The sequence below is a fragment of the Schistocerca gregaria genome, chromosome 2 (genome assembly GCF_023897955.1).
Source record: "Schistocerca gregaria isolate iqSchGreg1 chromosome 2, iqSchGreg1.2, whole genome shotgun sequence".
Taxonomy (NCBI): Eukaryota; Metazoa; Arthropoda; class Insecta; order Orthoptera; family Acrididae; genus Schistocerca; species Schistocerca gregaria.
In genome coordinates this window covers 405444693-405459846 of record NC_064921.1, presented here as the reverse complement: position 1 = coordinate 405459846, position 15154 = coordinate 405444693, and the positions used below count along the sequence as shown (strand labels likewise).

General features: G+C 37.1%; 1 non-coding gene across 1 annotated transcript; it reads right to left on the bottom strand.

Moving 5' to 3' along the window:
- Window positions 1–11170: 11170 nt before the first annotated feature.
- Window positions 11171–11245, bottom strand: Trnas-cga (transfer RNA serine (anticodon CGA)). The gene has a single exon. It is a non-coding gene; the product is annotated as a tRNA-Ser (tRNA).
- Between the last annotated feature and the right edge of the window lie 3909 nt (window positions 11246–15154).

The following is a 15154-nucleotide window of genomic DNA, read 5'->3' as shown; positions in this document are numbered from 1 at the left end:
CACCGCAGTTCCGACTGAAGCGCCTAGAACCATTCGGCCAAAGCGTCCGGCAATCCTTTCAGATTTAATTATATTATTTTGAAATTGTTTATACAATATTGTTACAGCATGTTGTAAGTCTGTGCAATAACGAGGAAGTGTGGAATTGCTTGCATCAAAAAATGGTGAAACCACTTTGATTTTGCGCACCTAGCTCATACGACAATTGCAGTTTCAGGATAGGAGGCACCAACATGGTCGCAGTTTTTAAAGCAAAAGTGAACAGATGTCTCACATTTAGGTCCTTTCTGTTCACTGTAACCCCTCACGTACCATGAGTATTTAATGACGTTGACAGATCTAGAAGAAGAAAACATAGTGAATGTGGGACTGAATTTTTAAAATATTATTTCTTAAATGCAAGTTAGCAGCGTGCCGTGGTTGAAATGTATACGTACGTCTAATGGCTGAATCATACTGGTTGTTCCGGATGGAATTGTCAAAATTTTCACCTCTTTTCCGTCAGTGAAGTTAAATATTTTTTGTTTTGCCCATTCCATGAGTCTAAACACAAGTCTGATTTTTCATTCTTATTAGGTATATAAAACCGTTCAAACCATTTCCTTACGAGCTCCGATGTCTGTTTACCGAAGGTAGAAGCGAACACAAAGATATTATCTGTTCTGTGTAAATATTTTTCCTGTTTATTTCCGAACTTGCCACCTTTCATTTCAAAACTATGGGCAACAGGGACATTAAAGTGGCTCTTGCAGATATAAGGGGCTGTGTCGTATGTGTTAAGACAGTCGTGGACTGCTAGAATTACAACTTCTGATATCCTGTTACTGGTAATGTTCGTCGTGCATGCATTTCCAAATTGAAATCAGACTGATCAGAGTTGTACACCTTGGCCTCTCCAGTCAGTAAAATTTTCGATTTCACAGTCCCCACAAATTCGTAATCTTTCTGAAGGATTTTTTATTTGTTATTTTCGCTTGAGTGATGAATTTATTGATTTTTCTTCCAAGATACCGGTGTCTTACTTCGAAATTATAAAATCTTCTTGAGGAAATCTTGAACAAATGCTGTCATAAATTCCCATCATCTCTCTCATGGAAAGCCTACTCTTTATATCCAGTACGTGTATAGATACTGATTTGTCCACGGAAGTTTGTAATTTGACTAATAGATAAATGGAAATACCCATTTCATTTTCCTTCGTACCTGCAGCAATCCGACTTCGTATTTATATATATTTTGTCTTTTTGTGACCCCTCTGTATCTTTGTTTTGCAGATTCAAATATTTTAATATCAGACTGTCGAGATGAAAAACTAAACAGTTGGTGGAGGGAGAGAAATTCGAGGAACGGACTTTTTCGACAATTCCGGGTGCACTATCGTAACATAAATTAAAAACCATAGCACTTTTATATGAAGCTTTTTTTATACCTTTTACCGTTTTAACGTCGTTCATTTCAGAAATATTACACTCAGTTGCTTTCAACTGGCTGTTTCACCCTCTAACGGCCGGATAGGCTCGTACAAAGAAATGTGTCTCTTATTTTGCTTCACACTACAACAAATTTAATGCCGATCAAAAACGAAGTGTTTCCCTTAGGTAGGATTACATGTCAATCACGTGTGCGATGTTTCTTTCAGATTTTATCACTTTCATAATAGACTGAAATACTCGATAGTGAAACCAGTTTATAAGAAGACGGAAGGACGTAATGTTGACAATTACCAAATAACTTCTTTGCTACCAGTGTTCCGCAAAGTTTAGAGAATTCAGAAATGGTACCAAAAATAGTTTGCTTTCATACTCGCAGCTTGGATTCACGACAGTAGATTTCGCAGAAAATGCAATACATCGATTTATGTGCGACGCACTAGGACGGAAACGAGAAAGTGAGGACTGAAGGCCATTTCGGAGGAGTAAGAAAATCACTTGTTGATGTGGACTATGCAATACTTTCGAATTTGTTGGAATGTAGTGGGATTACGAAAAAAGATGTACAGCAGTTTACGTCATATGTCGAAAGTGGGAAGCAGAAGGGTTTCCTCCAGTGTTAACAAGTAGAAAAGAAGTAGGGGCATGTCTCAGGACTCTGTTATGAACCCGTTACTTTTCCTGATATCTGTCTATTATCTACCAATAAACACAGTTGATGATCTGAATAATTTTTCATTGCAGATGATACAAGTGTTATTGTGAAAGATATGGAACGTAGCATGCGGCTTCCAGATTAGGTCTAAACTGCAACAAAACTTTGTGCTTGCACTTACATTCTAACACGGAACATTTATAAAAGAGAAACTTGAATTTCTATAGGTCATCAAACAGTCAATAAAGTCGACCAGTCAAGGTATTAGGATTTAAAGGCTGACTTCTTCATAAAATGACATAATTATTCTTATTACAGGTTTGAGTTCCAGTCTCCCTAAGTAGAATTTCTATGATCGCCAGACAAGGAAACATTAGGCTAGAACATTTAGAAGATACGGATTGCTGATCTGAAAGGACATATATTACAACATGAGACCGCTGAAAAATGTTAGTTAATCGCCATATCGCTACATCAATTATCTCGGCTTATTGCTGCGGAATATTAATATACAAATACAAATTTCTTATGATAGAAGCAAATAGAGTTGATATACTGCCATTCTAAATAAAACATCGTTATTTTTGGTAACTTACTTTATCAACTAAATAGTTGTAGAGGGTCTACTAGATTACGCTAATACGTTCCTCTCCAAAATCAGATAGAACAGAAGAATAATAATTATTGAAGTTTTCGTCTTTTGTTTTAGAAACAAAAATTATCTGACATACTAACTCTTACGCCTGTCACGTGTATATAAATTAATTCTTTGCCGCTACTCGGCACATTTATTCCATACAGTTTTTTCTTTGAAATGATCTGTTATACTGCCCCCTAAATAGTGAGGCTGAGTGTCTAAGTTTTGTGTACAATATTCTTCAAAAACATACATATATCAGTTTTATTTTACATTTTTATACAATAATCAAATTTAAAATCTCTCGCCGTGATTCTTGGAGCATAATGTTAGTCTCAGTGCGAGCAGAAAACGTCACAGCTGACGTCACGCAACGTTCATATTTTAACAGTCTCTCTTATGCACTGTAGCTCGCTGTATGCAAGTCTTTCCACGGACCATTCGAACCTGCGACCGTAGCGGTCGCGCGGTTCCGGGCTGAAGCGCCTAGAATCGCTCGGCCACTCCGGCCGGCAATTCGTTTTTTACACACAAAATAAATGTTCCTTATAGTTATATACTGATGCCATCAGTGTAACGATTTTAATGTCTTTGCAGATAATCCATCATGTGCAGTGTTTCCTAAGAGCCCAGACACACTTAAAATCGTTCTAAGGTTAATGTTTCTGAGGTTAACTATTTATTCGACTTCATTGCATAATCTTTGTCTATTCCATGCTTTACATACAATATTTGTTTCTTTACGATGCTCTCTCTTGAATAAGATTTCATTTTTTTAATTACCACTGAAACCTGAAAGAAAAGATTGGACCCAGCACAAGCTGCGCAACAACACATGAGCTGAAGCGCATATCTATGAATCAAATACTGTCGTTAATGTAACAATTAAAATTGCTCTAAATCGAACTGCAACATAGAGCACTTGACATGTTTTTGGACAATAATCTCTTTTCCAATGTTGTGCAATGATTTTGTTCATCTGCATCATTTTTCTGCTCTTTACCGTTATATTCTCAAAATATGTGGTTTCATCCTGTGTTTGAAACGCAATTCGTTTCTAGGAATGATTTATATGTCAGCTTCAGAAGTACTCAGTCTTCTGTCATTCCTGTTACATAGAAAATTCGAGAGTGATTAGCATAATCTTCATTATGCACCATAATAAATTTAATAAATCAGTCATCAAATAAATATCATTTAGACCATAATAAAGGTTCATTCTTCGCTATCTCTTCGTTCTTTTTAGCTGCTGACCCGACTTCAAATAACTTTGACGATTTAGTATATTTGTAAGCTGTAGACAAGGCGCTGTGCTTTACTTTCTTGTTTGTGATTCACTTTCCTGCTTGTCTCGTAATGAATTCGTTTGTGCTTTTATATGAAACCTACGTAAATCACTATGATGGTAAAATGCAAATATTTCATTTGTTCTGGGATTATGTCACAGATATGACCCAGCATATGGAATTCGAGCTGTTATGTGCGGATTTTCATAAAGAAGCACCCACTCAGTGTCATGTCGCTTCAGTGCACAAGATTTTGTGTGAGTACCCAAAAGTCCTTCAAAGCCGTTTGTAAATTCCTCAGTTCCTTTTAAAATTTTTTCAAATTCGTGGTTTTTTATTCTGGCGTTATTTGCTAGGGTAATTAATACACCTCATTTCTTGTTGTCGTAGGATTGCGGTTATCCTGGAATCTTTGGAAGCTGATCACACCATCTGCTACTTTCCTTTACATCTAACAATTTCTGTAGGTGCATAATTAGTCATATATGAGGACATTATTGTAAAAGTGCTCGTAAACAGACAAATAGTTTATCCAGTTGGAATGATTCCATGATAGAAACGTTCGCATAAAAGAATTTAATTTATGTAATACCCATTCACATGTTTAGACTGAGGGCTAAATCTTGAGATAAGGGTAATTTTCATGTCATTATCTTTCAAAAACTTGCTCCACTTATAACCTATGAAACATGCTGCGTGGTCCGTAAATATGTCGATAGCCTTAGCAACATTAGGTGTATAATCTCTACTTACCCGTTTAATGACCGTACGCGCTGTCACGCATTTTATGGCATATAGTTTCACATATCCTGAGAAAAGGTCATACAGAGCGAGTACGTACTTAACACCGCCTCTACCTTTAGGATAAGGTCCACCTATGTCTGTCGCAACAATTACTTTAGGCTTACTAAAAATAATTGGACGCAATTCTACTTTACAACATCTATTCTCCGGCTTTGCCTTTTGACAAGTAGTGCATGATTTGATAAGTTTGTGAATTTTCCTCTCCATGTTTGTAAAATAACAGTAAGTGTTTAGTTTCAGCATAATTTTTTTGTGACGTAGTGCCCCCGAGTAAGATGTATATGCTACATTAGGTTTGCTTCTGAGCCTTGTGGAATACAGACGCACCACTGATTACTGTCTGAACGTCGACGATAGTATAAGACGTACTGATAAAGTTTATAATGATTTCCGACAGGATGGTCAGGGTCGTTCACTTTGGTCGCTCTTACTTTGCTCCACATGCTGTGAGCCTTCTGCAGTGTTGACATATTCCTGCACAAGTCTATTTAATATTGACGGTGGTGTTTGTGCAGCATCAAGATAATGGATAATCGTTCATAGCATATCTTAAAGTACAGCTAGCACGTGTTCCCTTACATTAGCGCTAATCGCAATTACCGTTCATTTTCAGCTAACACTGCAGTATCATCAGTTAGTCGTACTGTTGTAACCTCCCCACGAAATACCTAGTGTAACCTCCCCACAAAATAAAATAATATGAATAATATTCTCATTTAGTGTAACCTCAAAACAGAAAAATTCCTAAACCTCTCAACAGTAAAAAAATATAATTATGTCGTTCACATTCAGTATAACCTACCAACAGGAAAATTGCGTAACGTATCAATAATGAAATGTGACTAATCTCTCAATAAAAAAATGTGGGTCACTTATAACCTATCAATAACTGATAGTCAATTTAACCTGGTAAATTTTGGACGTCAGCAGTGCTGCGTCATGGCCCTGATTCATCATTCTGAATAAACTTAAAAATCTTACCTTAATTAGATCCCCGGATAACGCGTATATATCTGCTCCTATAAGAAATTTTCTTGGCGCAGCTAAGTGCAACGCTGGCCGATAGATTTCTCTTATATAAAAGGAAAGAACTGATTTCTCTTTTCAATGATCGGGATGGCCAAGGATTGGAGAAGTTACTGAATTCTTTAAATTGAGATGAATGTCAAAAGTTACTTTTTATGAGAAAGATTATTATTAACCGATTTTTTAAAACATTTACATGGGACTTGATGTAGCAATACTACATATGCGCGAGGCTGCTTTTACCTTATCCTACAACGCTCAGGCTCCGCCATCGCTGCACACGACCGGCCCAGCCAACACGATACACCAGACCAGGCTGCTCGCTAGCAACAATTTACTCCTACTACTACACAAGTTCCTACTGCAGTCAATACTGCTCTTTGGTGTCAGATTCTCTTCTAGCTTACATATCGCAGGCAGCGCGTGAGCAATACATCGAAATTACATCAGCTTGAGTGCGCTATCAACAAATTCTTTAATTATGGACCTCTTACATAACCCACCACAGGGGGGGGGGGGGGGGGCAAAAATTTGGCAGCGATAGTGAGTCAATTGGACTTGCCACGAGCAACACATTTTTCTATAATCTATTTAGTTACTGTGTCTACAGTCACAGAGTTTATACATCATTGATAAGTGCAGAACATATTAAGAAATTAAATAGAGTGCACATGCACTGAGTACAAAACATATTCAGAAATGACAAAGTATATATGCAATGAGTACAAAATATATTAACAAGTGACATAAAGTGCACATGTACTGCATAAATGTTTAGCATTTTTACATGAACTGATCACATTAACAAATGAAATAAAGTGCACACGCACCATAAAAGTTTTTAACATTTGGTAAGTGCTGAATTCATTAAGAAAGAAATAAAGTGCACACGCACAATAAAAGTTTTTAGCATTTTTTAACTACTGAACTCATTAAGAAAAGAAATAATGTGCACACGCACTATAAAAGTTTTTAGCATTTTATAGCTACTGAATTCATTAAGAAAAGAAATAAAGTGCACACACACTATATATGTCTTTATCATTTTACAAGAATTTAAATGCACTGTATAAGCCTTTACTATTTTACAGGAACTAGGAAAGGAACTGGAAGGATTGCATCATGGTTGTAGCACAGTAGGTTGCACGTAGCTGCACTGAAAGTCCATATCTTTCTACAGAAACACAACACCAAGTGAGACAATCTGAAGGTTTCTTCCCTGAAGTATTTATCAGTATAGCCAAGACACTGAAATGTTCTATTAATATTCAATGTTATCATTTTGGTAGTACATTAGGTACACCAAACAGTAGGACCATAATAACATCTCCATCGTTCAAGGTGGTGGACAGCTTGATATGTCAACACCATATTCTTGTAGAATCCATACTCTTACAGCAACGTAGAATTAGTCCAAAAACCAATATAGTGCTCCATGATCGTGAGAATTGACAGGATAAACGGATATTGCAGTAATTGCTGATAATTAGGTCAGAAGGTGAAGGACACATTAAGTCTTATGCTAGTCATCATAGAATTACACTAGTGTATCAATCGATTTGAATAATTATTGGCACTCGTTGGTTAGTTACTCAAGATGTAGTAAGTATTGAGTATTACAAAACACTATTCATAACTCATCTGATTGAATCAATGGTATTCGTTGGCCAGTTACTAAACATATAGCAAGTACTGAGTATTACAAAACTATTCATAACTCATCTGATTGAATCAGTGACATTCATTGGCCAGTTACAAAGTATTCATATAGTGTTACAAAATATTATTCAGTGTAATTCACAAGTCATCATTTAAAACAGGAGCTATTGAGTGTAGCATCAAGCTACTGGTGTTTGTATATGATATCATGAAAGTGACATAAGACATATTTAAAATGTAAGACACTGGAACTATAACTCAAGGTCGGTATTCCAATAATACCTAGACATAATGGAATCAATACACAGAAAATTTGCATTACATTTAGGACTAAAAATATATCTTAAACTGGTAGCATTATTTACTTGTATACTGGTAATAGTTGGGACTTGTAATATTTTTTTTAGCAATGCATTGCACTGGGATCGATAATTAATTGCTGGGGCATGAAAATATTTGCTTTTGACTTATTGCTAGAAATAAGTATTAAAAACGTCATTTGTCATGAGTCAGCTGTAGCAAGGTTATGAAACAAGTACAGTATATGTGATCACATTCATAAATGATAGACACAACTGGGTAAAAAATGCAAGTACTAGAACAGGTTTAATAACTAACTACTTATAGCATATTATGTCACGAAAAGCTTTTCCTGGGAAAAATACAAAATGGATTATTGAGCTGAAAGAAGAAATGCATATTATGCTCAAAAATAATGAACTTCGAATTAACAGGTAATGAAACGTGTACTTAATATGTATGTACTCTAGCTGTCTTTTCCAAAACATTCAGTCATTATACTAGGCGACATAAGGCATACTGCCAAAAGGAACTACAACAAATACTTAAATAACTACATAGCATTTATTAACTAACAATAAATATATAAACGTCATAATTATCATCATCTGCAAAGAAAAACTTCATTGTTCATATTACCATAACTTCATCACCTGGAAAGAAAAACTTCATTATTCATGTTAGCATATTCTTCATATAACTATTCATCATCATTTATTATCATCTGCAAAAAATAGACACTTCATTATTCATATTCATATTACCATTTACTTCATACAACTATTCATTGTCATTCGTTACTTCATATAGTATAGAGTTTCTTACTTCTCACTAAAATTAACATCTGTAGTTCTATCTGACAGTCTGCTTCAATCGCCTTGTATTCTGAAAGAAAAATAATTAGTCAAGACTGCTATCATACGATGTGTATAGTATATTCTGGTTAATGCTTGTTAATTCTGATCCATTTACTCTTCATGACAAGATATTGCATTTTCTTTCCTTCATTCTGATGGTAAAATTTCCATTTCATAGTAAGCCACTGTGGTTGTTTAATTAATTTTTTACACAGTATTGCTTTCTGAAAAATGATGAATAAGGATTAATATCTTGCATTTAATCACATACTCATTAAATGAAAACTTGTTTCTAGTGATACAACTGAACATAAAGCATAGCATGACAAAACTTATTAGGTCAAAAACATAGACAATTTTCAAGTGCAAAAAATGTATACACAGTATCATAATGTAGTGCCAAAAAAATCTAGAATAGTCAAAATATCATCACAGAAAACGTATTAGGTCAAAAACATAGACAGTTTTCAAGTGCAAAAAATGTACACAGTATCATAATGTAGTAGCAAAAAATGTAAAATAGTCAAGATGTTAAGATAACATAAGGCAAAATGTCAATGTCAACTGGTGTTTGTTACATCTTAAACATTTCATAGTGCATACAGACAAAAATTCTATTTCGATGGGAAAACAATCATACATACACAAAAAATCGAAAATGTTCACGGTCTGATATATAACGACAAGAAAAGCGACCTGCTAACCTTACCTTGCCGGGTACTTGGCAGGAAAAAATATGATAATCATCAGTAAATGTTGATATCAATAACCGGAAAAGGCATTACAATGTGATAAATCATAAAGTATGTTCACTCAATAAAGGGTTTAATATTGGAGACATGGTGATTGCCTTTGCTTTTTCTGGTTCTCAAAGTTTCAACATGTACCACATTGGGGTGAGGAATGCTGCGAATTCTGTATGGACCTGCGTATAGAAGTTCAAATTTGCTGCATCTATTCTTTCCTCTGTTGGATAAATCGTGTGTGCTTACTAATATCTTCTGTCCTATGTCTCGGCGTGTACAAACCTGTTTTTGCTGTCTTCTCCGGCGCTCTGCGGAAGTTTGATGTTGTTGAGCGCAATCTCAATTATTTCATGGTGACGTAGTCGACAAGATGTAGGAAAGGATACTAATTCTTTAATTTTGTTAGGTGGTTCAACATTTTTCAATATAACAGTCGGAGATAGCATAGTGGATTCATTTGGTATGGAGTTAATTACATCCTGAAATGAGAGTATGTGTGTATCCCAATCAATATGTTTTTTATGGAAGTATATTCTACATAATTTACCAATTTCTTTCATCAGTCGTTCACAAGGGTTCGAAGAAGCGTGATACTTGGATATGTAGATCGGACAAATGTTTCTAGCTCGTAACATACGTGTCCATATCGCAGATCGAAATTGTGGTCCATTGTCGGAAATTACTTTCAATACATGTCCTAATGAAATAAATAAACAAATTTCGAAGTGAGTTCAACAGCGACAAGGATGTAGCAAAAACCTCTATTAGTTCTGGGAATCGGACCAAAAATGTCTACAGCGGCCGAGTGTCTCAATTTAACAGGTACAATGGGATGTAACGGAGGAATATGTGAAGTCGTGTCTGATTTAACTTTCTGGCAGATTTTACATGACGCTAAAACTCGTCGAATACGTTTCTCCATGTTGGTAAAATAACAGCTCTGTCTCAGTAGAAGTAAACATTTTCTGGCTCCATAAAGTGCGTAACTTAAATGAGTATATCAAATTAATTTGTTAACAAGTTCGTAAGGAATGCATAATAACCAGTTGTTGGCACCAGGGTGAGAGCGGCGGAGCAGAATGTTATTGTGTACCGTGTAATGGTTTCCAACGTTATTCTTATCTTGCCAAAGGTGTTTAATTTCTTTCCATAAGTTGTCTTTAGTCTGCTCTTGTGCTATGTCTCGTAATGATGATGAAATGAAATTTTCAAATGCGACATTTTAAATATACATGACGCTAGAATTTGCTTGGCAGAAGTTGGTTGCGAAGTCTTGTGGTTTGTTGCAGAGAGAACGGGATAGTGCGTCTGCTACAATATTTTGTGTACCGGGAATGTGAACAATTGTAAAAATAAATTCCTGTAAATACAATTTCCATCTGCTTAATCTGTCATGTGTAACCAGAATGAGATTTTCACTCTGCAGCGGAGTGTGCGCTGATATGAAACTTCCTGGCAGATTAAAACTGTGTGCCCGACCGAGACTCGAACTCGGGACCTTTGCCTTTCGCAGGCAAGTGCTCTACCAACTGAGCTACCGAAGCACGACTCACGTCCGGTACTCACAGCTTTACTTCTGCCAGTACCTCGTCTCCTACCTTCCAAACTTTACAGAAGCTCTTCTGCGAAACTTGCAGAACTAGAACTCCTGAAAGAAAGGATATTGCGGAGACATGGCTTAGCCACAGCCTGGGGGATGTTTCCAGAATGAGATTTTCACTCTGCAGCGGAGTGTGCGCTGATATGAAACTTCCTGGCCGATTAAAACTGTGTCCCCGACCGAGACTCGAACTCGGGACCTTTGCCTTTCGCGGGCAAGTGCTCTACCAACTGAGCTACCGAAGCACGACTCACGTCCGGTACTCACAGCTTTCATATCAGCGCACACTGCGCTGCAGAGTGAATATCTCATTCTGGAAACATCCCCCAGGCTGTGGCTAAGCCATGTCTCCGCAATATCCTTTCTTTCAGGAGTGCTAGTTCTGCAAGTTTCGCAGAAGAGCTTCTGTAAAGTTTGGAAGGTAGGAGACGAGGTACTGGCAGAAGTAAAGCTGTGAGTACCGGACGTGAGTCGTGCTTCGGGAGCTCAGTTGGTAGAGCACTTGCCCACGAAAGGCAAAGGTCCCGAGTTCGAGTCTCGGTCGGGCACACAGTTTTAATCTGCCAGGAAGTTTCATATCAGCGCACACTCCGCTGCAGAGTGAAAATCTCATTCTGGAAACATCCCCCAGGCTGTGGCTAAGCCATGTCTCCGCAATATCCTTTCTTTCAGGAGTGCTAGTTCTGCAAGTTTCGCAGAAGAGCTTCTGTAAAGTTTGGAAGGTAGGAGACGAGGTACTGGCAGAAGTAAAGCTGTGAGTACCGGACGTGAGTCGTGCTTCGGTAGCTCAGTTGGTAGAGCACTTTCCCGCGAAAGGCAAAGGTCCCGAGTTCGTGTCGCGGTCGGGCACACAGTTTTAATCTGCCAGGAAGTTCCTGTCATGTGTAAATTTAGCGGAAAGTAAAAACTGGATAGCTCTGTGGTCTGTGTAAACGGTAGTATGTCTTCCATAAAGAAAATGCCTAAATCGGATAAATGCCCATACAACACATAATGTTTCAAGTTCTGTAACAGAATAATTGCGTTCAGCAGGTGACAGAATGCGATGTTTTTAATTACTGGATTACCGTCTTCTTCAATTTCCTGAAAAATGTGTACGCCTAAAGCTGTGCTAGAACTGTCGGTGGCAATGGAATAATTTCTAGTGAGATCTGGGTGTGATGAAAGTGGTGCGTTCAACAAAGCTTGTTTCAGATGGACTAATTCAGACTGCGCTTGGCTATCCTAGGACCAAATAGTGTTTTTACCTGTCAGTTGGCATAATCTAGGGGTGTCTAAAGTAGAGTAATGAATAAATTTACGGAAAAAGTTAATTAATCCCAGAAAGCTGCGTAATTGTCTCTTTGTCGTTGGAACAGTAAAATCACGTAAAGCTTGAAGTTTTTCCGGGTCAGGCGCAATGCCTTCTGCTGAAATTACATATCCAAGAAATTTTATAGAAGTTTTCCCGAAGTGTGATTTGCTAAGATTAACTATCAGTCCTCGTGCACGAAAAGTTTGCAACAGTTGTTCCAGAATCAAATTGTGTTCAGACCAGTTAGCTTCTGCAATAAGAATGTCGTCTATATACGTTGTGATTCTTTCTTTCAATTCTGTCGGAAGTATAGTATTCAAACCGCGAATAAACGCTGCTGAAGAAATTGTTAAACCGAACGGTAATTTACAAAATTGATAAGTCACCAAAACAGAGAAATGCTATGTACTTTCTGCAATTCGGATGGAGCTGAATTTGCCAAAATCCCGATCTCAAATCTAATGTGGAATAAACAGCAGTACCATGAAATTTCTGTTGAAGTTCTTCTAGTGTTTGAGGGCGATCTGTTTCACTAATAATAATGTCGTTGATGTGACGCGAATTAAGTACGAGTCGAAGTGATCCATCCTTTTTCTTAACAATATGGAGCGGGTTTATGTACGGACTAACTCCTGGTTCAATAATACCTTGGTCAAGTATAGCTTGCAATTATTTCTTAACCTGTTCTCTGTGAATATACGGAATTGGATAATGTTTAGCTTTCAATGTGTCGTGCTGTTTAACTTGAAATTTATACATGAAGCCGGACATAGTAGCAGGGGTGTTGTCAAAAACTGGAGCTTGCTGTAAAAGAATTTTGCATAGTTGCGTACGTTCGTCGTCTGTATTTGCGCTGCTTTGTTTTACTTTCTCAGAAATCATTTGCATAACGTCGTAGTCGGCTTCGTCTGGTGTATTGTAGTTGTGTACGAACGTATCTGTGAACAATGTGGAATGACAGTCTATGTTACGTGATGCAGAAATGACCTCTGTCCGATTAATTGTTTGTTCTTCTGCAGATAAAGAGTGCTGAAATTCTAATGCCAGTTGTACATTTTCATCCTTTAACATTAAATAGGAATTTTGAAAGTCAATAATTGCGTCGTGTTGTACCAAAATATTCGTACCTAAAATAACGTGTTGTCAATAAGGGAACAATCCAAAAATTTGAGTGGAACGTATGACCTGCAATACAAAATGATAAGTGTGTCTGTAATTTTACATCTACTCCTTTACCAGATACTGCTCCTTTTACTTTAGTTTTGCCTAATGGTAACGTAGGATAAGTATTCTCTTCGTTACATTCTTTGAAAGTTTCCTCATTTATAATTGACGTAGGTGATCCAGAGTCGATTACTGCTGAAAATGTGGATGATCCAATCTTTACTTCAATGACAGTGTGGGAAATGGTTTTTTGAATAACTGTTTTTTCCTGACAAAAGTAGTGCTTACGTTGTTGGAAGATGCAACCTGTACTGTATCTAGTCAAATTCTTTCTAACGTGCTGTTATTTGCGGGAGGATGCTGTGGCATTTCCACTATTTGTACTGTACTGTTATTTCTCCCTGACGTATTACATTCGGAATGATATCTACTGTCTGGTTCATTCATGACAATCTGTTGTTGCCGATGATTCTGCTGCTGGTAAGACCGACTGTTACGCTGAAAACTGTGCCCATTACTTTTACGTCTATCATAATAATCGTTGCAATACGGCGCATTGCGATATGAGTTGAAATGGTGTGTTTTCTGTACGTAGTGATTTCCTTGTTGCTGTGCGTTACTATTTGGTGGAGCCGACGCTATACGTGTAGGCGGCTAAACATTAAAGCTTGGTTGACCTTGCAGACTGCATTGTTGGTTAGGTATGCTAACCGACTGGTTTTGCTGCTGTTGTGGTGAAAACCCTCTTTTGTTGCCAAAATATGTTTGTGATTGCTGAAAATTTTGTACATACTGATGATTAAAATTTTGTCTGTTATTAAAATTATGCTGGTGTTTCTTTTTATTTCGCGAGTGTCTAATAAAAACTGTAACTTTCGGTAAAACTTGCCATAAAAGGTTTTCTTTACTCATTCCTAATTCTAGATAGATCGATAGTTGAAGAGCTGTTTTGACAGATATAAAGGATAGTAAAAGAGAAGGCAGCAGTGCAGAAAACGAGAAATGAAATAGCACTACTACGGCTCGGGGCCCTGTGCACGCTACGGCACATACTCATCGAAGTCTAATGAATCCCCTGAGGTCACTTACGCACTGCAAATAAATTTTAGTTCCTGCGTTACAGGCAATGCCGGTAAAAATTCAAAAGCAAATTGTTCTATCCAATGCAATTCTAGTTTCTGCATTGCAGGCCAAGCTTGTGAAAATACAAAAGCAAATTGTCGTATCCAGTACAAAGGATGTATTTATGTTCTGTCATTTTTAAATTCTTTAAATTTTCTCACAGTTAGAAAGTGCTTATAACCAAAATTTTCGTCTCTGAATGTCTGAACAGGTTCATGATTGTATGATATTCTGTTTGTCTGTGACTGTTCGGAATCTAAGTCACGTACTCTCTGTAAATTACCTAAATTATACCGACTGTGTGAGAAATGTTCGGAGAGTGGCGTATGCTGTGTCGTGTTACAGTCTGAGACATTTTTCATCTGCGTCACTTCTTGCTGTAAAGACGACACTTTTCTACGCAATGTATTATTGGACGAACCTATCTCACTGATTGTCTGCTGTATATTTTGGAATTCGGGTGTTTGATTGAAAGAAATTGGTGACTTATCGTCTGATTTGGTGTCATTGTTGTTTTCGATAACGTCAATACGACTGGCCAATTCATCAAATTTTTCAGTCAATGCTTTAACCT